At 37.9% G+C, this 24,427-nt stretch overlaps 1 protein-coding gene and 1 pseudogene across 2 annotated transcripts in view; one reads left to right on the forward strand and one right to left on the reverse strand.

Moving 5' to 3' along the window:
• The window catches only part of GSK3B (glycogen synthase kinase 3 beta), a 224,182-nt gene that overhangs the window by 152,321 nt on the left and 47,434 nt on the right, over positions 1–24,427 (reverse strand). The gene's annotated exons all lie outside the window — the stretch shown is intronic.
• On the forward strand, positions 4,293–12,020 carry LOC105725015 (presenilin-associated rhomboid-like protein, mitochondrial; annotated as a pseudogene).

Genomic DNA, 24,427 nt, shown 5'->3' on the forward strand with positions numbered 1-24,427 from the left:
TGGTAAGTATCTGAACTAAAGAAGTAAATGATTACTTTAAAAAATAAATGACCCACTCACTGATCCAGTCAGCGGTCACATTCTAGGAACATCAACCCTCAGCACCCAAAAGCAAGCCCGAAAATAGATCTCTCAAGAAGCTGGTATATTTTACTATAGTCTTTAGTGAGAGTAATACCAGATCAGTGCTCTACATATATTTGTTAATCGATTAGGTCTGTTTTTGGCCTACCACACATCCCTTTGATCCTCAATATTGCATTCTGACAACCCAAATACCCACAATGTAACAGCTTATCCACCCCTGCCCTCTCCTGAAATATGCAAAGATATCTGCACTCCTTAATCCAAACTGCTTTTTCCGTAACACAGCATACAAATTTACACACATTTTTATGTCACTTTAAAGTGGAGATTATTTAAAATTGCTGTTGAAACAGTAAGGGAAGGGAGAAGAAAGCACAGAATTTGTTTTCTCCCAGAAGACTACTGCTTACTCTAAGTCAGTCCTACATATTTTACCAATTACAATTTAATGACTAATATCCAATCCATGAGAGCAACACTTATGGTTATCATACACTGGTGGAGTCCCATTTTATGACTATGTAGATAGCAGTCTGTAAAATATCTGTTCATTTATAAGTGACAAATTCCTACAGGCTGCTGCTATGCTTTAAAAACTAAAAGTAACCTAAATAAATATCTCTACTTCTTCCTCAGAGATGACCTAGGATCCTGCAATGACCATCTCAAAAGAGTGAAGTCAATTCAACAGATTGAGAAAATAATGAAGAAAAACTCATATATTTGACAGTCTTCCCTAGGACTAATCATGATCACCAAACCACTATCACCCATCATCATCACAAACAAATTTGTCAAGCACTTTATAGTTTAAAAGCACATTCAGACCATTATCTCATTTGATACAAGTAACAGTCCTACAAGGGAGGAAGAACTAGTACTAAATCAAGGAGGGAACTGAAACTAAAAAAAAAAGTAAAATTGCTCAAGGTTATACAAGTGACCCCTGAACAATATGGGTTTGAACTGGACAGGTCCACTTATACACAGAATAAAAAGTACAGTATTCGCAGGATGTAAAACCCACATATACAGAGGACCAACTTTCCACATACAGTGGTTCCATTAGGCCAACTGCACGACTTGAGTATGAGAAGATTTTGATGTGCCCAGTGGTCCTAGAACCCATCCCCCACGTATAACAGCAATGACTGTATAGTTATAGTTTATCTATAGTATTAAAAACTATACTGTAGTCTTACAGTACTCACCCAATTCCTAAGTTTAGTATACCTTCCAATACTTGTAAAAGTGGAAGTGAACTGAACAATTTACATTCTAAAATAAATCCATAAAAATAACTCAGTCCAATATCACCACAGATTTTGAGTAAGAGTCTTGACATCTTATAATATAAACTGCAAAAATACCTTTATATATAAAACTGTGTCATTTTGCTGATATACGAAGCTACCCGAGAGAAAAATCATCTAAAATGAGAGCCAGAAATTCCCCTGAGGAAAATCAAATCAGTGAAGAGACAGCAAACATTTAAACACTTGAACAGATTTATCACAATACTAAGTAATAATCTATAGCCTAACAACAGCTGCTATGTTTGTAGGACGAGAAGGAACATTTCCTGATTTTCATTTGGACTGGTTTCTTCTAAATACGAAACATTTTGGAGATTGAAAAAGGAAGCATGGTTTTTTTAATCAACAAACAAACAAACAAAAAAAGAGAATACAAAAACCAAATCCCTCTCATCACACAATAGTTTTAGGCATCTGTTGAATTAGCTCAAGTACAATATTTTACTTTTACTTCTCATAAACTCAAAAAATGTATCTTCTTGATAATAATTTAATACATCAAAAATATTCCAAATGTATATCAAACTACTTAAATATTTTTGTTGAGCTGCTGTACCACATTATGAAAAAAACAATACTGAAACAGTTCATATAAAAATATCAAAGTAGGATTCTACTCCCCATTCCCAGTTCTAAATAGCTTCCAAAGATATCCGAAACCAGTGACCAGCACAAGGATTGCTAACCAAACACACTTTATTAACACCTTTGCTCTCCTCCACTAGAATCATTCATGTTATACTCTCTCCCTATTCCCTTAAACTTGCATTATTTGTATGTCAATGAAATCTACCTCAAGCAATTTATTTTTCAAACACACATCATAGGTTACTCTATCTTCCATTGTTCTTTCATATCTAAGGAACTACTTCTTTTCTACCATTTTCATTCCACTCAGAAGCTAAAATACAACCTTAACCATAGCTGGTAAGCAAAAAGATAAAACTTCTGCTCTATACCAATTTCAAAAGAAAGAAATGCCACCAACCTATCAAGTGCCTGAAAGGACGCAGAAAGGCCTGCCAGACTCCGGCAAGTCTCTATGCGTAATCTTCCTCTGATTAAATCCCTTTATCAATCACACATACAAGAAAATGTTTCAAAACTAATTCTTAAAGGTGTTTGGTTTTGTTTAACTACTATTCTTGCTACATTATTTTCTATTATGTGTCACTGTAAATATGTAGACATTTGAGCTAATTATGGCTTCATTAGGCTTTTGTAGGATAGCCTGAGAACCTATTTGCATTTTACATATTTATAAAACTTACTATGGAAAAATATTTTCTAAGTTCCAAAACAATTTATGAACTTTTAGAACACAATCTGTTTATCAGCTAAAGCTTTTCTATGTAACTAAATAGGAGGAGGAGATAAGACTAAAACATTACCACTTTAACTGTTGTGAAGATAAAGTACCTCCAAACAACTTTATAAGAACCCCTTAAATTAATTAATCTATGGAAAATAAAATAGCAGGTAATAACTAAGAGTTCTGTCATTAATTCCATTTCTACAAGGACCATACATTTTCAAATACTGATTAAATTCTAGTTTACAATTTCATTAGTAATGATGCTATGTTTATAGTTAATATAACAAGGAACATGCCTAAGATAAAAATAATATAGGCATACCTTATTTTATTGCGCTTGGCGGAAATTGTTTTTTATAAACTGAAGGTTTATAGCAAGCCCGTGTTAAGCAAGTCTATCTGTGTCACCTTTCCAATAGCACGTGCTCACTTCATGTCTGTGTCACATTCTATGAAGGTAATTTTTGTAGTACTTCAAACTTTTCACTATTATTAAACCTATTATGGTGATCTGTGATCAGTGAGGGCAAACTTAATCAATTAATATTGTGAGTGCTCTGACTGCTCCACCAACCAGCTGTTTCCTCACCTTTCCCCTTTTCCTCAGGCCTCCTTATTCCAGACACAACAATATTGAAATTAGGCCAATTAATAATCCTACAGTGGCCTCGAAGTATTCAAGTGAGAGGAAGAATCACCTGCCTCTCACTTTAAGTCAAAAGCTAGAAATAATTAAGCTCAGTGAGGAAAATATGTCAAAAGCCCAGACTGGCTGAAAGCTATGCCCCTTGCCCAGATAGGCTGAAAGCTATGCCTCTTGTGCCAAACAGTAAGCCAAGTTGTAAATACAAAGGAAAAGTTCTTTCTTTTATTTTTTTGAGATGGAGTTTCGCTCTTGTTGCCCAGGCTGGAGTGTAATGGCATGATCTCTGCTCACTGCAACCTCCACCTCCCGGGTTCAAGCGATTCTCCTGTCTCAGACTCCCCTGTAGCTGGAATTACAGGAATGCACCACCATGCCCAGCTAATTTTGTACTTTTGGTAGAGACAGGGTTTCTCCACGTTGGTCAGGTAGGTCTCGAACTGCCGACCTCAGGTGACCCACTCTCCTCAGCCTCTCAATGTGCTAGGATTACAGGAACGAGCCACTGCACCTGGCCAAAGGAAAAGTTCTTGAAGGAAATTAAAAGTGCTACTCCAGTGAGATGAATCATAAGAAAGTAAAACGCCTTAATTGCTGACATGGAGAAAGTCTGAGTAGTTTGGATAGAAGACCAAACTATCCACGACATTTCCTTAAGCCAAAGCCTAACCCAGAGCAAGGCCGGAACTCTCTTCAATTCTATGAAGGCTGAGAGAGGTGAGGAAGCTGCCAAGTTTGAAGCTAGCAGAGGAAAGACGCCCTCTCCATACCTTACAGGTACAAGGTAAAGCAGTAAGTGCTGATTCAGAAGCTCCAGCAAGTTATCCAGAAGATTTAACTAAGATCATTGATGAAGACGGCTACAATAAACAACTTCTAGATGCCATTAAGAATATTCAGATTTACAGGAACAGGAACAGGAGTTTGGAAGATGATACCAACTCTCCTAGATGATTTTGAGGAGTTCAAAACTTCAGTGGAGGAAGTCAGTGCAGATGTGGTAGAAATAGCAAGAGAACCAGAATTAGAAACAGTGCCTGAAGATGTGACTGAACTGCTGCAATCATGTGATCAAACTTGAACAGATGAGGAGTTGCTTCTTACGAATGAGCAAAGAAAATGATTTTTTGAGATGGAATGTACTCCTGGTGAAGATGCTGTGACTACTGCCGAAATGAGAACAAAGGATTTAGGATATAATCTCAGTTGATAAAGCAGCAGCAGGGTTTGAGAGGACTGATTCCAATTTTGAAAGAAGTTCTGCTATAGGTAAAATACTATCATGCCTGGGGTGCTGATTACTGTAGTCCCAGCCATTCAGGAGGTAGAAATAAGATGATCACTTGAGCCTAAGAGTTTGAGTCCTGCCTGGACAACACAGTGAGACATCCAACTCTTTTAAAAACATAAACAAATATAATGCTATCACAAACAGCATCTCATGCTATAGAGACATCTTTTGTGAAAGGAAGAGTCAATTAATTCAGCAAACTTCATGGTTGTCTCATTTTAAACTGTCACAGCCACCTTAACCTTCAGCAACCACCACCCTGATCAGTCAATAGCCATTAACACTGAGGCAAACTCTACATCAGCAAAAAGATGACTACTTGATGAAGGCTCAAATGATTACTAGAATTTTTAAACAATAAAGAATGTTTTAATTAAGGTTATTTGTTTAGACATAATGCTATGGCACTTAATAAACTACAGTATAGCACAAACATAACTTTTAAATGCACTAAGAAACAAAAAAAAATTGTGTAACATGCTTTATTGGGGTGGTCTGGAACCAAACCCACAATATTGTCAAGATATGCACATATTAAATAACATTGTCCCAACTGATTACAGTTACTTATAATCAAATCCATATTGGTTTTTACATTTGCCCTATCTTTTTCCCTCTAATAAGTTGCTTAATACCTCACAATCCTCTTCCCACAAAAAGAGAGAAAGAGAGAGAGAGAGAAAGGAGACAGAGAAGAAAGAAAAATAGACTGACTGACCAGCCTTTAGAGAACCCGGCAATGCCATTCAGATAGGGCAAGATCTTGAAGGAGTTTAACAAACTGAAATTAAAAGGACAGTCATACAAGACTGCATATTGTATGATCCTGTTTATGTATGTTCAGAATAAGCAAATCTATAGAAACAAGATAGACTTACTAATCTACCTGGTTGTCTAAAGCAGGCAGTGTGCATGGGGAGAAGGGGAGCGACTGCTAATGGATAATTAGTTTCTTTTAGGGACCAGACGTGGTGGCTTCTGCCTGTAATCCCAGTACTTTGGGAGACCACCGCGGGCGGATCACTAGAGACCAGGAGTTTCAAACCAGCCTGGTCATCTCTACTAAAAACACAAAAATTTAGCTGGGCATGGTGGCAGGCATCCATAATCCTAGCTACTCGGGAGGTTGAGGCATGAGAATCACTTGAACCTGGGAGGCAGAGATTGCAATGAGCCTGGATGACAGAGCAAGACTCTGTCTCCAAAAGATAAGATAATAAGATAAGATGAAATAAATAAAAGTTTCTTTTGGAGATGATGAAAATGTTCTAAAATTAGATTGTGGTGATGATTGCATAACTCTGGAAGTATCATTGAATTTTAGAAATCATTGAATTGCACATTTTAAATGAGTGAACTGTGTGTGTGTGTGTGTGTGTGTGTGTGTGTGTGTGTGTGTGTGTATCTCAATAAAACTGTTTTTAAAACAATAAAATAAAAATACATGCCCCTTCCAAAATAAGGGGGCAGTGAGGTTGAGGCACAGTGAGAAAAAGAAGAATAGAGAGAAGGCCAGGTACCGTATTATGAAGCTTTGTGGGCCACATCAGTACCACTTAGTTTAATTAAACGACTACTCCTTGTCTGATAACCTCAGTACATATGAATCACAACTTAAAGATAGTTATTTTAAAAGATCCAACACCTCCCCTACACTGGCTTTACAGTAAGGTCACATAAATAATTTAACTATTTTAGCTACTAGATATAAAAAAATGAAGTCAGTGAGAAATGAATAGCTTCTAATTAAGCATATTATTTATAAAATCAGACATCTTGCCATGCTATTTTTAGAAAAGAATGATCAGTGTAAACAAAACATCTATGTTGTTTTAATTTAAAATTTCATCATCTAGGTTGAGAAAGTGAAATGAATCAGTATCACTACTCTTTCTGCTCCAGTAATACCACCAAAAAAAAAGATGACTGTTTTTTTTTCCTGAGGATCTATGATACTCCTTAGCATGGTAAAAGCAGACCATGAAAATGCCACAGGCAGCTATGGAGGTGGGTGGCAAGGTAGGGGAGGGAGGATACAAGGAAAAGTCTCTTACACTCCATGTTTTTTACCCAAAAAAGTCCCCTATACATCACTTGTAAGACCATCATCTTCCAGGTTAGTGTACTAAGTTGAGGGAAGAAACAGAAGCCTACAAAAGTAGAGTGCAATCCTGATGTGGTGATGAAATACATCTTTAGAAACGACCGCACTTGACTAGTGGACCTCTCTCCTTACCTCACTACCATATCCCTCAGGCTACAGAAAAGTGGATTAAAAACAGCCACATCCACAGAAGATAAAAAGGTCCAAAATACAATGATAAGAATCAGGGAGAATTCACTGATAGACATTATATATCAAAACAAAAAATCTAGAAAGAACTAGCCAATTTAGTCATGAGAAAGTTGAAAAAACTGACACAACCACATTGCAAGAAAAACATGAAAAAGCCAACTCAGAGCTGTAACTTCTAAGAAGCAAAAAAAAAAAAAAAAAAAAAAAAAATTCTAAATGCTTCTTAAGTCCCATAGAAGAAAGTAAAAGCATGAAATAAAACAAAAGTACAAATATAAGGTGATAAAAGGCAGATTAAAAAGGGAAATTGTTTTGATATTTGTATTTAGTTTATTGTGGCTGCAGTGACAAATTACCACAAACTAGGTGGCTTAAAACAACAAAAATTACTCTTACTGTCCCAGAGAGTAGAAGTCCAAAATTAAGGCGTCAAAAGGGCTGCACTCCCCCTGGAGGCTCTAGCAGAGAATCCATTCCTTGCCTCTTCTTAACTTCTGATAGCTGGCAGTATTACTTGACTGGTGTTCTTGTGTCTTATCATTCCAAACTCTGCCTCTGTGGTCAAATCTCTCCTCCTCTAAGTATCTCTTTTCTTCTGAATATCTCTTACGGTAACAGCTATCACTGGATTTAAGTCCCATTCAGATAACCTACGGTGATCTAATTTCAAGATACTTAATTTAATTGCACTCTGCAAAAACTCTTTTTCCAAATAAGGTAACACTCACAGGTTGCAGAAACTCAACATGGATGTTGTTACAGACTGAATGTTTATGTCCCCCCAAAATTCACAGTTTGAAGCTGTCAGTTCCAATGTGATGGTATTAGGAGGTAGGGCCTTTGGCAGGTAATTATAAGTTTAGATGAGATCATGAGGGTGAAGCCTAAGAAGAAGAGATCAGACGCCAGAGCATCCTCTCTCCATCAAGTGAGGAATACAGTAAGCAGGCAGCCACCTATAAGCAGGAAGAGGGCCCTCATCAAGAATTCCATCAGCCAGCATTTTGATCCTGGTTCCTCTTCCTAGCCTCCAGAACTATGAGAAATATATTTAATACATTTAAATATATGTTTATTTAAATATGACAAATATTTGTTTTGTTTAATTAAGATAACAGCCAAAGTTGACTAAGACAGTTATCTTCTGAAGGGCTGTTTTTTAGCCTACAACATTTCTCAATTTGTTCTTAGCACAACAGAACATCAGAGATCTAATAAATAAACTAGAAACATCAAAGAACAGAAAAAATACAGTGAAAAATTAATGGCAGGGAGGAAAGGAAATCATAATAGTGAATGCAGAGGGAATTAATTAAGAAATTAAACTAATTCTGGAGAAGATGATAAATGTGAAGAACAAAGATGATCCAACATTGAGTAATTATTGTTCCAAAAGTAGATGCCACACATGAATCGAAAATTTCTTTGAAATTTTCCTTGAAACTGAGAGCAGGACAAAAAGGTACAATGTGTGCCAGAAAGAACAGACTCAAAATTATCAAAGTATCATGGTTAAACTCAAGGATAAAAGAGAGTCTACCAGGCATCCAAACAAAAAAATTAGTCACCCAAAAATCAGTCAACCTAAAAGGCAACTTGGGGGACACATGGGGCAAAGGGGCAGGAGATGTTTGTAGAAAAACCAACACACTAAGTTATGAAAAAATAGGCCAAACTTCTACCACTGTTTGGCTTATGACCTTCAGGAAGTCAAGGAATGTCCTTTTTTAGGACTTAGTTTCCTTATCTGTAAACTGAAAGGACTGAATATAAAATTTCGACCTCTTTAAGCTCTGAAACTATGATGGATGGTAGCCAGATTAAGAGGATCCACATTGATTTTCAAACATGAAATCTTGAAGTATATTTTTCCTTAAAAGCAGGACAAAAAATTAGCCAGGCATGGTGGCACATGCCTGTAATCCCAGCTACTTGGGAGGCTGAGATAAAAGAATCAATTGAACTCAGGAAGCAGAGGTTGCAGGGAGCCAAGACCATGCCATTGCACTCCAGCCTGGGTGACAGGGTAAGACTCTGTCTTAAAAAATAAAAAGCAGCAGAAGTGGCCAGGCACAGTGACTCACACCTGTAATCCAAGCATTTTGGGAGGCAGAGGCAGGTGCATCACTTGAGGTCAGGAGTCAAGACCACTGTGACCAACATGGTGAAGCCCCCGTTTCTATTAAAAATACAAAAAAATTAGTGGGCATGGTGGTACGCGTCTGTAATCCCAGCTAGTTGGAAGGCTGAGGCAGGAGAACCACTTGAACCCAGGAGGCGGAGGTCGCAGTGAGCCAAGATCGCGCCACAGTACTCCAACCTGGCAACAGCAAGACTCTGTCTTGGGGGAAAAAAAAAGGCAGCAGGAGCAACAAAAATGAAGCCCTATTCTTTGACCCAGTACTTCCCTTTCTAGGAATATGGCAAAAGAAAGTAAAAAGAAACTGGAACAAAATAATTGATTTACACAGATATTCATTAAACCACTATTTACTACATCAATAAATCAGAGCCAATCCAGATGTCCAATAGTAGAGAATCATTAGTAAACTATGATACACTCACAATGAAGAGAATATTAAGCAGCCATTAAAATTACATTTTCCAAGAATATTTGATGGTTTAAGAAAATATTCATGACACAAGATTACATGAAAAAGCAAAGTGCATAGCTACAAATTGCTATATATTCCGTGATCCCAATTTTGAAAACAAATGCTACACAAACACACAAAAAAGCAAGCAGGAATTTTCTCTGGATAGTGAGAATATAAGCAAATTTTTATTCTTTTTTTGTATCTCTCCGTAATTTCCAAATTATCTACACTGAGTATATAAAATGTTAAGATAAATTTGCTTGAAGTTCTAAAAAGATATTCAAAAATATTCTTTCCAAAGAAGTATTACTGTCACTGGGTTCCAAAAAAAAAATCCAAGTATACTTACAGAACTGTTTGAACTAAAAAATCAGCAACTATATCTTGAATAATTTATGCTTAGTTCTAAAATTGAGTATAATCAGCAAAGAGATGAATTGAGTGCCTCATTCATAGTCAATGTTTATTTTTCAATTAGGCATTGTTACATTCAGTACAGAAAAGAGTTTGACGAGAAAATAACTTGGCTAGAGCACGACTTACTGGGATGTATGTTTAAAAGATTTTGTAAAAGGCTGTATGTTTATCCAGATTCAACTTTTATGAACCACTATGTGACTGTCCATTTAAATAATAAAACAATTAATGAGGTATTGTTACTATTTAATAGATAAGAGAAATGAAGAGGCCAACCTGGAACCTCATCATATCACAATTAGAGCCTGCTGAAGCAGATTTACCTCATGAAAAACTTGTCCCTTACCCAATAAACTATTTGAAACCTTCCAGACTATGCCACTAAGGCCATAGTTCCCTCTAGTCTACAAGAGATTAAAAGGACTAAATCTATCAACACCTCATATCCTTGTTTACTTAAGTCTCCACCAGAAACACTAGCCTTTCTCATTTGCTGTTAACTCTCATCCCCCTACACTCCACACATCCCTCTCATCTGAATCAACTCCTCAACTCTACCTCTTCTGTAATCAGCAAACTCCACTTTCTGGCCTTATGGACAACATAACTCCCCCAAATATGCTACTTTCATAAATCCCACAGAGGTTGATATTATTCAGTTCCTCCACATGTCTCAAAACCATGTCCTTGCAAGCCATGGTGGGGCAGAGGTTGGGAAGATGGTGTGGTGAGGCTGGGCAGAGAGAGGTTTGGGCAGCGACCAGGCGTAGGCTCCGCCAGCAGACGGTCACAGCTAACAGCTCACTGTGGCCCTAGCCCCGCTATGGCTGCTCAGACACACGTTTAACGTCTTTATTCAGCAAAAATGTAGATTCAGAGAAGCACCCAGGAAGGCTAAACCTCGAACATCAGACACAGGCACAAGTGGTGAAGGATACAACACAAGTGCATTGATTCATTTTAGCCGGATGTGGTGGTGCATGTCTGTAATCCCAGCTACTCGGGAGGCTGAGGCAGGAGAATCACTTGAACCCAGGAGGCGGAGGTTGCAGTGAGCCAAGACTGCGCCACAGCACTCCAGCCTGGGTGACAGAACAAGACTCCTGGCGGTGGAGGGGGAGGCGCAGGAGCAACAAAAATAAAGCCCTATTCTTTGATCCAGTACTTTGCTTTCTAGGAAAGAAACAGTCTGTTATCTTTCTCTGTATCCTATAGGGACTCATAAAACCTTTATTTTTTACTGTTGGGTTTACAGGCTGTTTGGATCTATTTGGCAATACGAATCACTGAAATCCAGGGTCCAGAGTTATTTTGATGATATACAAGTTGACTGGTTGGATAGCATAAGACCACAAAAAGGAGACTTCAGAAAGGAGATAAACAAGTGGTGGAATAACCTAAGTGATGGACAGCAGACTGAGACAGGTTATCACAGCTGCAAATGAATGTCTTTGTAATCTGTTTATAGGAGCACCTTCTCTACAGTGGACAATGATCAGATATTTCGCATCTAATCCAGCCTCAGAAGTCCTTTGTTCTCCAATGTTGCTGTCAATATTCAGTCATTTCTCCTTATTTCACATGGCACCAAGTATCTATGTTTTGTGGAGTTCCCCCTCCAACACAGTGAACATTCTGGGTCAAGAGTAGTCCATGGCAGTGTACCTAACTGCAGGTGTTATTTCCAAATGTGTCAATTATGTGTGTAAAGTTGCCACAGGAAGATATGGACCATCACTTGATGCATCTGGCACCATCATGACGGTCCTCGCAGCTGTCTACACTAAGATCCCAGAAGGGAGCCTTGCCATTATTTCCCTTCAGATGTTCATATTCCCAACAAGGAATGCCCTAAAAGCTACTATCGCCATGGATACAGAAGGAATGATCCTGGGATAGAAATTTTTTAATCATGCAGCACATCTTGGGGGAGATCTCTTTGGAATACAGTATGTTACTTTACGTGATAAACTGTTTTGGAAGAACAGGGAGCCTCTAGTGAAAATCTGGCATGAAATGAGAACTAATGGTCCCAAAAAAGGAGGTAGCTCTAAGTAAAACTGGGATTGGACAGTACTGGGGCATCTGGTCCACAACGTCTGAGAGCCATAGGAGTACATCGGCCCTAGAGTGACCACGGCTGTGCTCCCGCTTGGACGACACCAGCATCTGGCCTCCCAGTGTTTTCAGCTGTGTCCCCCAGCCTGTGTCTTTTTGGAAAGTGAACTATGACAAAGTTGTAAAATAAAGGTTTACATCTAGTTGGAAAAAAAAAATCACATCCTCCTTGCTCCCAACTGCCATTTCATTTCTTTCCTCAGTCATCCAAAAAAAACTCTGCTCACTTGAGGTCTTCCTATGCTAGTTCCTTTCCTATCAGCTTCTAAATGTTGGATTCTTCTAGGCTTGGTCCTACGCTCCCTTTCTCTTCTATCTTCTGTCTCTATACTCTCCCCAGATTATTTTATGCATTCCCAGATCTTTACATACATGGTATTTATCCAAATTATTATCATTTGAGAGCTGTTGATTCTCAAATGTATTTCTGTAGACCAGACTACTCTTTCAACCTTTACAGACTCCTGTATTCAACATCCCACTCTGGAGTTACACTTGTGTCTCATTCCCCTGATTAAAACTCCTTAAAAGCTTCAGCATCTTCTACAAGACCCTGTAGGATCTAGTTTCATTCTTATACCATGCCATTCTTCCCTTGCTCACAATCCTTCGGTCACACTAGGCTTCTTTCAATTTATTGAACACACAAAGCATTTTGCCACCTCAAGATTTTTCACGTGATGTTCCCTTTCCTTACAATGTTCTTTTACCACCCCCATCCCTAATCCTTTCCTTTTGATCCTTTATGTCTCAGCTTAAAAATAGCTTCTTCAGAGATGCCTTCTTTAGGACAATCCAATCTAAAGTAGTTTTTACCTGTTATTATTTTCACAGTAACCAGTTCTTTTCCTTCAAAGCACTTAATCACAGTTTGTAAATAAGTAAACACACAAATAATGTCCTGACCATATTAGTCAAACTATATCTTCTGAATAAATAAGAAAATCAGTGAACAAAACACAGCTAACAAATGGAAAATCAAGATCTGCCCAATCTAAATCCAGTGTTCCATACACTATAATAACTGTTCCTAACAGACTCTGTTCAATACATTATAATAGCAGTTCCTAACAAACTCATCTATTATTGTATCAAACATAACGTAACTAGACCTAACAGTCTTATTGTAAAAGGGTATGTTAAAATTCCAAGATATCTTACAATGTAAAAATTACATGGACCAAAGTACTAAGTATTTAATGGTAGGTCTAGAATTTCAAAAAAGTTATAAAATAATTTTTATTTCAACACTTCTTGAAATATGTCTAAAATACATTCTTACCTGAGTAAGAGGCAAACACTAAATAATTTAGCAGATAGCATTTCAAATTCTCCTTAATAAAATAGTTGTGTGGAATGAAACACAGATAAAAATCTCTAGAAAAAGCATTAATTACATTCCTAAATTAGCCCGCCAAAACTCCTTTAATATTGGTTAATAGGTTTTAATACTAATAATACAAACCTGAATCTGCGTCCAGGAAGCAGGGCCATGTAGCGAAAGAAGGTTGAGGATAAGAAAGGAGGGTAAGAATTCATTCAAGTCCTTGTGTAGCCAGGACTCTGCCACTTCCTAAGACTTTTTCCCATGGCCCGCTTCACGTATTCAACAAGGAGGTAGGGGGACAGAGGGTAAAGTAGGAGAAGAGAAGGAGAAAACACTTAAAACAAGCACAGTGTTAGGCATGCGACCTATCGATTTTACTTACTCCCACCAATCCCACAATGCAGTTATCATCATCCTGTGTTTCACAGGGAATAATCTAAGCCTATACTCTTTCCACTACTACTTCTTAAGCAACCAGCCCTAAGTAAGTGTATAATTAGCTATTTAATGCACTGTCCATGAGGAGATAAGACATATCTGCATTTTTCTCTAGTTTTTTATATACAGTTTTTTTATATACAGCTCAAATATTTGTTGGGTAAATGACTGAAATCAGTAAACGAATGAATGAATGAGCAAAGTAACTGAAGTTCTGTGACTTTTCCTAATCATTCCAGACTACAATGATCACTCCTTCCTCCAGATTCACACTTAATGTCTCTACTTGTGTTGTCCAATACACTAGTCGCTACACAAGGCTACTGAACACTTGAAAGTGGCAAGTTTGAATCGAAACGTTCTGAAATACGTAACAGATTATAAGGACTTAGTTTTTCTTAAAGGATGTAAAATATCTCAGTAACAATTCTTATAAGGACTACATATTGAAATGTTAGTATTTTTATATATCGGGGTAAATGAAATATATTAAAACTAATTTCGTCCATTTCTTTCAAGTTTTTAAGAAGTGGCTATTAGAAGCCAAGAGCAGTAGCATGTTCCTACAGTCTCAGCTACTCAGGAGACTGAGGCAGGAAGATTGCTGGAGCCCAAAAGTTCAAGTCCAGCCAGGGCAAAATAGTGAAACCCCTTCTCTAAAAAATAAAAATGTGGCTATTAGAAAAATGTAATTACATATGTGGCTTGCAATATACTTTCTGAACAGCACTGATCTACACCATCCATTTGGTAGCATATATATTTCTACTTTATAACATCTCATGTTAGTTGAATATTCAAATATGTATGTTTCCCTAAAACACAGGGTCCCTTATCCTTGTAATAACTGAATGTACTTTTTTTCTTCTTGGAGACAGAGTCTCACTCTATTGCCCAGCCTGGAGTGCAATGGTGTGATCTCGGCTTGCTGCAACCTCCGCCCCCAGGGTTCTAGCAATTCTCCTACCTCAGCCTCCTGAATAGCTGGGATTACAGGCGCCCACCACCCCACCCAGCTAATTTTTCTGTACTTTTTGTAGAGATGGGGTTTTGCCATGTTAGCCAGGCTGGTCTTGTGATCCACCCGCCTCGGCCTCCCAAAGTGCTAGAATTACAAGCGTGAGCCACCGCACCTGGTCAATAATTGAATGTACTTTTTAAAGTAGCTTCATTAAGTTATAATTCACATAACACATAATTCATCCACCTAAAGTGCACACTCAGCAATTTTTAGTACTTTCACAGGCTTGTGCAACCATCACCCCAATCAAACCCAAAAAGAAACTCTGTACCTCTTAGGTGTCATTCCCCAATCCTTCCATTCTAGCCCTAAGGAAACAGTAATTTGCTTTCTGTCTACAGATTTGCCTATTCTGGACATTTATATAGGTGGAATTGTATAATACATGGTCTTTTGCGATGGGCTTGACTTAGAATGTTTTCCAGGTTCATCTGTGTTGTAGTATGCTTTGGTTCACTTCTTTCGATTCCTCAGTAATATTTCATTTATGGAAATATCATATTTGATGTCTCCATCAACTGATAGATGTTTGGGTTGTTTCTTCTTTTGGCTATTAATAATAATGCTATGAACATGCGTATGTATGAACATATGGGTATATATACCTAGGCATGGAATTGCTACATTATATGGTAACTCTATGTGCATTTGGAGAACTACCAGATTGTTTTCCAAAGCAGCACCATTTTACATTCCCAAAGCAGTGTATGAGGGTTCTGACTTCTTCATATCCTAACAAACATTGGTTATAACCTTACTTTTTTACTGTAGCCATCCTAGTCTGAAGTGGTATCTTGTGGTTTTGATTTTTATTCCCATGATGGCTAATGATATTGAGCATCTTTTCATGCACTGATATGGTTAGGCTCTGTGTCACCATCCAAATCTCATTTCAAATTGTAATCCCTATGTGTGTTGGAGGAGGGGCCTGGTAGGAGGTAACTGAATCATGGGGACAGACTTTCCCCTTACTGTTCTTGTGATAGTGAGTTCTCAAGAGATCCAGTTGTTTGATCTCTCTCTCTCTCTCTCTCTCTCTCTCTCTCTCTCTCCTGCTCTGCCATGGTAAGACGTGCTTGCTTCCCCTCTCACCTTCCACCAAGATTTTAAGTTTGCTGAGGCCTCCCACCCATGCTTCCTATACAGCCTTTGGAACTGTTAGTCAATTAAACCTCTTGTCTTCATAAATTACCCAGGCTAAGGCAGTTCTTCATAGCAGTGTGAAAATGGACTAATACATGCACTTATCGATCATTATTTATATCTTCCTTGTAAAAGTAGATATACATAGTTTCTGTCTATTCAGAACATGTGCCAGATTCTTAATTGGGCTTTTTATTATTGAACTGTAAGAGTTCTTTTTGTATTCTAGATACAAGTCCTTTATCAGACATAATTTGTAAGTATTTTTCCCTTTCTGTGTTTTCTCTTTCTTGATGGTGTTTTGAAGCACAAATGGTTTTATTTTTTATAATGTTCAATGTATTCATTTTTTTATTTTGTTGCTTGTGTGCTTGGTACCATATTTAAGAAGCCATTGCCTATCCCAGATCATGAAAACTTACTCCTATGTTTTCTCTTAGGAGCTGTATAATTTGAGATCTAGTATTTAGGTCTTTAATCAATTTTGAGACAATTTTTGTAGATGGTGTGAGGTAAGAGTTAAACTTCATTCCTTTGCATGGAAATATGCAGCTGTTCCAGACCATTTGTGGGGGAAACAAATTCTTTCATCATTTAATTATCTTGGTATCCTTGTCAAAACCAATTGACCATAAACTTAAGGGCTTATTTTTAGACTAACAATCATACTCTGTGAATCTATATCCAAGCGCCACACTGTCTTGACTGATGTAAATTTTTAGATTGAGAAATGTAAATAAATAAATAAATAAAATCCTTGGTTCACTCAAAAAAATAAAATAAAAATAAAAAAACAAAAGGAGAAATGTGGGTACTCTAACTTTATTCTTTATTTTTCAATTTTTGAGGGGCTATTCAGAAACTGTCATGGGTTGAACTGGGTACCCCAAAAAAGATATGTTAAAGCCCTAACCTCAAGAACCTCAGAATGTGACCTTATTTAGAAATAGGGTCTTCACAAAGGTAATCAAATTAAAATGAGGGCCAGGAGAGATGGCTCACACCTGTAATTCCAACACTTTAAGAGGCTGAGGCAGCCAGATGACCTGAGGTCACGAGTTCGAGACCAGCCTGGCCAACATGGTGAAACCCCGTCTCTACTAAAAATACAAAAATTAGCCGGGCGTGGTGGCAAGTGCCTGTAATCCCAACTACTTGGGAGGTTGAGACAGGAAAATTGCTTGAACCTGGGAGGCAGAGGTACCAGTGAGCCAACATCATGCCACTACACTCTAGCACGGGGGATAAGAGCAAGACTTGATCCTTTAAAAAAAAAAAAAAAAATTAGCTGGTCATGGTGGCGTGCCTGTAATCCCAGCTACTTGAGAGGCTGAGGCAGGAGAATTGCTTGAACCCAGGAGGTAGAGGCTGCAGTGAGCCGAGATTATGCCACTGCACTCCAGCCTGGGCAACAGAGTGAGACTCCATCTTAAAAAAAAAAAAAAAATTTAATGAGGTCATTCTCATGGGCCCTAATCCAGTATGACTGGTGTCCTTACAAAAAGAATTTTGGACACACAGACAAACATACACAGAGAGAAGATAATATGAAGACACAGAGGTAGAGGAAATCTAAGTTACTGTAGTGATCTACAAACCAAGAAATGCCAGGGATTGCTAGCAAACACTAAAAGTGGCAAGTGGGGGGTAATTCCCTAGAGCAGTCAGATCGAGCACAGCCCTGCTGACACCTTGACTTTGGACCTCCAGCTTCTAAACTACGAGAAAAATTTCTGTTGTTTTAAGCCACTTAGTTTTAGTACTTTGTTATTACAACTCTCGGAAACTAATAGAGGATCCCTTGTATTTTCATATGAATTTTAGGATCAGCTTATCAATTTCTGCAAAAGGCAATTGGAATTTTGCCTTCTGCAAAAGGCAACTGGAATTCTGATAAAGCACTGGATCTGTAGATCAAATAGGAGAGCACTATCATTCAAACAATATTAAGTCTTCCAATTCATGAACATAGGACGTCCATCTTTTTTCTAGGTATTCGTTAATTCCTTTCAACAATGTTTAGTAATTTCCAAATTATGCGTTTTATACTTCTGTTAAATTTATTCTTAAGTATTTTGTTCCCTTAGATGGCATTATAAGTGGAACTGTTTCCTTAATTTCAGTTTCAGTTTGCTTATTTCTACTGCACAGAAACGTAGTTGATTTTTAAACATTGATACTATATGAGATTTTATCTTATATAGTATAAAAATTATATAATATATAAAAATAGTATATTTTATATAGTATACTATATAAAATAAAATCCAAATTTCTAAGGATGTTTCTATGTATACCTGCAAAAAGAGACAGCTGTACTTCTTCCTATCACTCTGATGCCTTTTACTTCTTTTCCCGCCTAACTGCTCTGGCTAGAAATTCCAGTACAATGTTAAATAGAAGTGGCAGCAGAGGACATCCTTATGTTGCTCCTAATATTAGGTAGAAGGCATCCAATATTTTACCATTAACCATGATATTAGCTCCGGGTATTTTCATAGATGTTATCGGATGAGGCAAGTTTCCTTCTATTCCGAGTTTATTATTTTTATCATGAATAGAATGTACTTTTTAACACCTCTATAGTCTATACAATGTTAAGCTCACTGGTGCTCTGATGTGCTAAATGACTAAAACTGTTATGAAGTACAACTTACCAAACAAAATCCTGGGTTTTTTTATGGACCAGCCTCGCCAACATGGCAAAACCCTGTCTCTACTAAAAATACAAAAATTAGCTGGGCATTGTGGCAGGCGCCTGAAATCCCAGCTACACGGGAGGCTGAGGCAGGAGAATCACTTGAACTTGGGAGGCGGAGGTTGCGGTGAGTCAAGATCACACTACTGCACTCCAGCCTGGGCCACAGAGACTGTTAGACATAGTGAACCCCAAGTTTTCCTTCAAAGAATCAGTATGTCAATATGTTCAGATCTCTTATTCTTTAATTCTCCATTTTAAAGTTTAACTTCCTTATAGTACCAGCAAACAACCTTTTCCCCAGTTCTAATCAGTAGTTCACATCTGTTCCCAGTCCCCTGCTCTGTCCTGACTCATTCCGGCCACCTTCTCTGGTCACCTGCTTTGATCCCTGGTTACCTGCTCTGAACTGCCTGTAACTGTCCTTCCCGCCAAACTACCCACCCCACCATTCTGGCTCATACCCCTGGCTTCCTTTAAAATATCCAATCGGAATTAGACTAGACTGTACAGTCTAACCCTAGTCAACAAGGGAACGACACAGCAGTTGCAGTGACCTCCATCAGGAATAAGTACCCCTTCCTCTTCCTCGTCCAGGTGTGCAATCACCATTGTTCCATCTGTGAGCCGCATCCTTCTATAGTAAATTGCCTTGCTGAGGGGATTTATATTTGAGTGCTACTTCTTTTGCAGCACTCAAATATAAAATTTTACATATAACAGAGACTCTGTCTCAAAAAAAAAAGGCAAAACTATATCATCTAGCAGTTTTAAGAAAAAAAGGTTGGATATACAAAGATCAAAATAATATTATGCTACAATAAAAGATTTAGAAACAATGTCAGACAAATTTACAAGTTTCCAAACATAGAAATAAAATTAATGTCAACACCTGTTAAATAAAAACCTAAAAGTCAAATTTGCTTTAACTGACAAAACCCAAAGTTTGTGATAACTCAGCAGAACAGCAGTTTCTATCAGTGCATTAAACAATTATCATCCCAATATCCTGTTTTCCAACACACACACACACACACACACAAACACACACACACACACACAGAGACAGAAAAATGCTCAATATAGAGAAGTATAGAAATACTCCTTATATTTCCAAACAAAGAACCACTTTGCTCTCACTCAGGGTATTGCCCTAAACGACCCTTGTTTATCCTCCTGGCCTTCTAGTCATAACTTTAAAAACAAATATGCATTTCTTTATTATATTGTAAATGGTTCCTCTATCCACTCTAGAAGGAAGAATCAAATGGCAAGATAAAATAAAGCAGTAATTTAAAAGTAATAGCTTATTCAACTATCCAAATTGCTTAATTTCTTAAGCAATTAAGAAACTTGAGCTTCTCCATCCAGAAATGGTGACACACTGAAAAACTGAAGACATATTATCCTAAAGAACTCATATTCTTATTGGAGAGATAACTCAAAATCTAAAAAGAAACAATTCTAAATATATAAGCAAGCAGACAGTGTACAATACATTATATGCAAAGGAAGGAAATATATTTTATAAAGTGAACTCCAGACTGGGTGACAGGGAAAGACCCTATCTCAAAAACACAAATAAATAAAAAATAAAAATAAAGCACTATAGCTGCTTTTCACCATCTTACACATCAAACCTTATAGTCTTGAGGTATTTAATGGTATTTATTGGTTTTAGGAAATACCGAGCACATAAGCATGCATTTAGAACTCAATTTTTTACATTTTATGCTCTTTATGATGATTATTCTAAGTCAGTCATTAAACTCCCCTATGTAAATCTGCTTCTGCCAGAGGGCATCAATAACTACAGAAACAGTCCATAGGTTAACACTATTATATTTTCCTGTAATACACTATAAAAAATAAAATAACAGAAACTAATGAGTAAAAAATATATAAAACATCTAAAGAAGTCTTTATTACTAATTACCTTCCATTGCTATAACATATGCAAGATACTGTACTAAACATTTTATATTAAATATTGTTCATTTAACCTAAGAATACATTTATGTACAAGGAAACTGAGGCACAGTTCAGTAACTCATCCAATGTCACAGCAAGTAAATGGCAAATTCAGAATTTATTCCAGAGCCCAGGCTTTTACTCAACATGTTACTTCCTCCTAAGCTATTTTTAAAGGCATAATATGAAGTCAAATTATTAATTATGACAATCTCAGGTTTCTTCTTCAATTTTACTTATCATAATTTACCCTCAAAAGTTTGCCAATGAGGCCAGGCATGGCGGTTCATGCCTGTAATCCCAGTGCTTTGGGAGGCCAAGGTGCATGGGCTGGCTTGAAGCCAGGAGTTCAAGACCAGCCTAGGCAACATGGTGAAACTCTGGTGCCCACCTGTGATACCAGCTACTCGAGAGGCTGAGATGGCAGGACTGATTGAGCCCAGGAGGTCGAGGCTACAGTCAGCTGTGATCAAGCCACTGCATCCAACCTAGGCAAGAGAGTGAGACCCTGTCTCAAAAAAACGTGCATCATTGAAAGAGCACATCAAAAAGGCATGACAGTCTTTTTCTGAAATATGGTACTAGAGTAAGTGAATATCTACATGCAAATAAAGACATCAACTGACACAAAAATTAACTTGAAATGCACAAAAACTCACAAGAGTTAACTAAAAAATTAGCTCAGGGCCGGGCGCGGTGGCTCAAGCCTGTTAATCCCAGCACTTTGGGAAGCCGAAGCGGGTGGATCACGAGGTCAATAGATCGAGACCATCCTGGATAACATGGTGAAACCCCGTCTCTACTAAAAATACAAAAAATTAGCTGGGCACAGTGGCGCGTGCCTGTAATCCCAGCTACTCAGGAGGCTGAGGCAGGAGAACTGCCTGAACCCAGGAGGCGGAGGTTGCGGTGAGCCGAGATCGCGCCATTGCACTCCAGCCTGGGTGACCAGAGTGAAACTCCGTCTCAAAAAAATAAAAAAAAATTAGCTCAAACTGCATCATAGACCTAAAGTAAAATGCAAAACTAAAATTTCTAAAAGATAACAGGAAAAATCTAAGGAAGCTTTGGTTTGATGATGACTTTTTAGATACAACACCGAAAGTACAGCCCACGGGAAAAAAAAAATTGAAAAGCTGGGCTTCATTAAAATTTAAAAACTTCTAGGCCAGGCACGGTGACTCATGGCTGTAATCCCAGCACTTTGTGAGGCTGAGGCGGGTGGATCACGAGGTCAGGAGTTTGAGACCAGCCTGGCCAACATGGTGAAACCCCATCTCTACTAAAAATACAAAAGTTAGCCAGGCACAGTGGTAGGTGCCTGTAATCCCAGCTACTCGGGAAACTGAGGCAAGAGAATCGCTTGAACCTGGGAGGCAGGGGTTGCAGTGAGCCAAGATCATGCCATTGCACTCCAGCACAGGTGACAGCACAAGACTCCATCTCTAAATAAATAAATACTGCTGCTCTGTGAAAGAAAGACACTATGAAACAGAATGAAAAGACAAGCCACAGACTGGGAGAAAATATTTGCAATACACATATCTGATAACGGGCTAGTATCCAAAATATACAAAGAACTCTTAAAACTCAATAATAAAACAACTGAATTAAAAAGTGTGCAAAAAATCTGATACCTCACAAAACAAGACATACAGGTAGCAAATATGCATATGAAAAGATGCTCAACATCATATGTCATTAGGGAATTGCAAATCAAAACAATGACATACCATTATACATCTACTAGAACAGAATAGCTAAAATCCCAAACACTAACACAACCAAAAGCTGGTAAGGATACGGAACAACAGGAACTTCAACTCCTTGCCTGCAGAAATGCAAAATGGTACAGCCATTTTGGAAGACACCTCAGCAGTTTCCTACAAAGCTAAATGTAGTCTAACCATACAAACCAGCAATCAATTTCATAGATATTTACACAAGTGAGTTGAAAACGTATGTCTACACAAAAAAGTGAACACAAATGTTTATAACAGTTTTACTCATATTTGCTCAAAAGTAGAGGCAACCAAGATGTCTTTCAATAGGTAAACAGTTTAAAAAATTGTGGTACATCCATACAATGAGGTATTATTCAGGGACAAAAAGAAATGAGGCATCCAGCCAGAAAAAGACATGAAGGACTATTAAATATATTGCTAAGTGAAAGAACCATGTTTAAAAAGGCTACATATTATATTATTCCAACTACAGGATATTCTGAAAAAGACAAAACTATAGAGACAGTAAAAAGTTCAGTGGTGGCCAGGGGATGGGAAGAGGGGGATGAGAGGGTAGCTAAATAGGTGGATGATGAAATTTTGGGGGCGGTAAAACTATTCTGCATAATACTGTAATCATGAATACATGACATTATGCATTTGTCAACACCCACAAAACTATGCAATAAACAGTGTGGGCCCTAATGGAAATTATGAACAGTAAATTATATACTTTAGTTAATAATTTAATATCAATATTATTTCATCAATTGTAACAAATGTACCATAGGAATGCAAGATGTTAATAACAGGGAAAAATGTACCACACCAATGCAAGATGTTAATAACAGGAGAAATATGGTAGGAGTAAGGGATTATATAGGCACACTCTCTATTTTCTGTTCACTTATTATGTAAACCTAAAACTGCTTTAAGGAACAGTCTATTTCTTTTTTAAAAAAGTAAGAACAAGGCATGACAGCACAATAGTTCTAAGCCACTAGAGTGTGTATCACTTGGAAAGTTTATTCATTATTAAAATTTTATATACTTATTTATTCATTTATTTATTTTGAGACAGAGTCTCACTGTCTGCCCAGGCTGGAGTGCAGTGGTGTGATCTTGGCTCACTGCAACCTCCGCCTCCTGGGTTCAAATGATTCTGATGTCTCAGCCACCTGAGTTAGCTGGGACTACAGGCATGTGCCACTATGCCCGGCTAAGTTTTTTATATTTTTTTTTTTGAGACGGAGTTTCGCTCATTACCCAGGCTGGAGTGCAATGGCGCGATCTCGGCTCACAGCAACCTCTGCCTCCTGGGTTCAGGCAATTCTCCTGCCTCAGCCTCCTGAGCAGCTGGGATTACATGCACGCGCCACCATGCCCAGCTAATTTTTTGTATTAATAGAGACGGGGTTTCACCATGTTGACCAGGATGGTCTCGATCTCTTGACCTCGTGATCCACCCGCCTCGGCCTCCCAAAGTGCTGGGATTACAGGCTTGAGCCACCGCGCTCGGCCAAGTTTTTTGTATTTTTAGTAGAGACTGGGTTTCACCTTGTTGACCAGGCTGTTCTCAAACTCCTACTCACCTCGGCCTCCCAAAGTGCAGGGATTATAGGCGTGAGTCACCACACCCAACCTAAAATTTAATTTTAGACTAGACCATCACATTACTTCTTTGCACTCCAGTTTCCTCAAATGTAAAATGAGAGTTAAATCTGACAGACAGGAACATGAATCAGAACACCAGAGTCACTATCAGCTAAAAATTTAGTTTCTTTTCTACTTGAACCTAAGTCTGAACTAAAATGAATTCTAAAGCACAGATTCCTTTATTTATCTTAAACCTTTTCAAGATAGGCAATTATCATTATCTTCAGCTAACGTGACAGCCAAACTGTCTTATAAATAAATTAATGATTAAATAATATCTTTCGTATCACAATTCTCTCTCCATAAGATCAAGAGAATTTCGCCTTTTGCAACTGTTTTGAGGTAGTCAAAAAGACAGAGAGTGTAAGT

The sequence above is a fragment of the Aotus nancymaae genome, unplaced genomic scaffold (genome assembly GCF_030222135.1).
Source record: "Aotus nancymaae isolate 86718 unplaced genomic scaffold, 86718_ANA_hifiasm-v0.15.2.pri h1tg000011l, whole genome shotgun sequence".
In the NCBI taxonomy this organism is placed as follows: Eukaryota; Metazoa; Chordata; class Mammalia; order Primates; family Aotidae; genus Aotus; species Aotus nancymaae.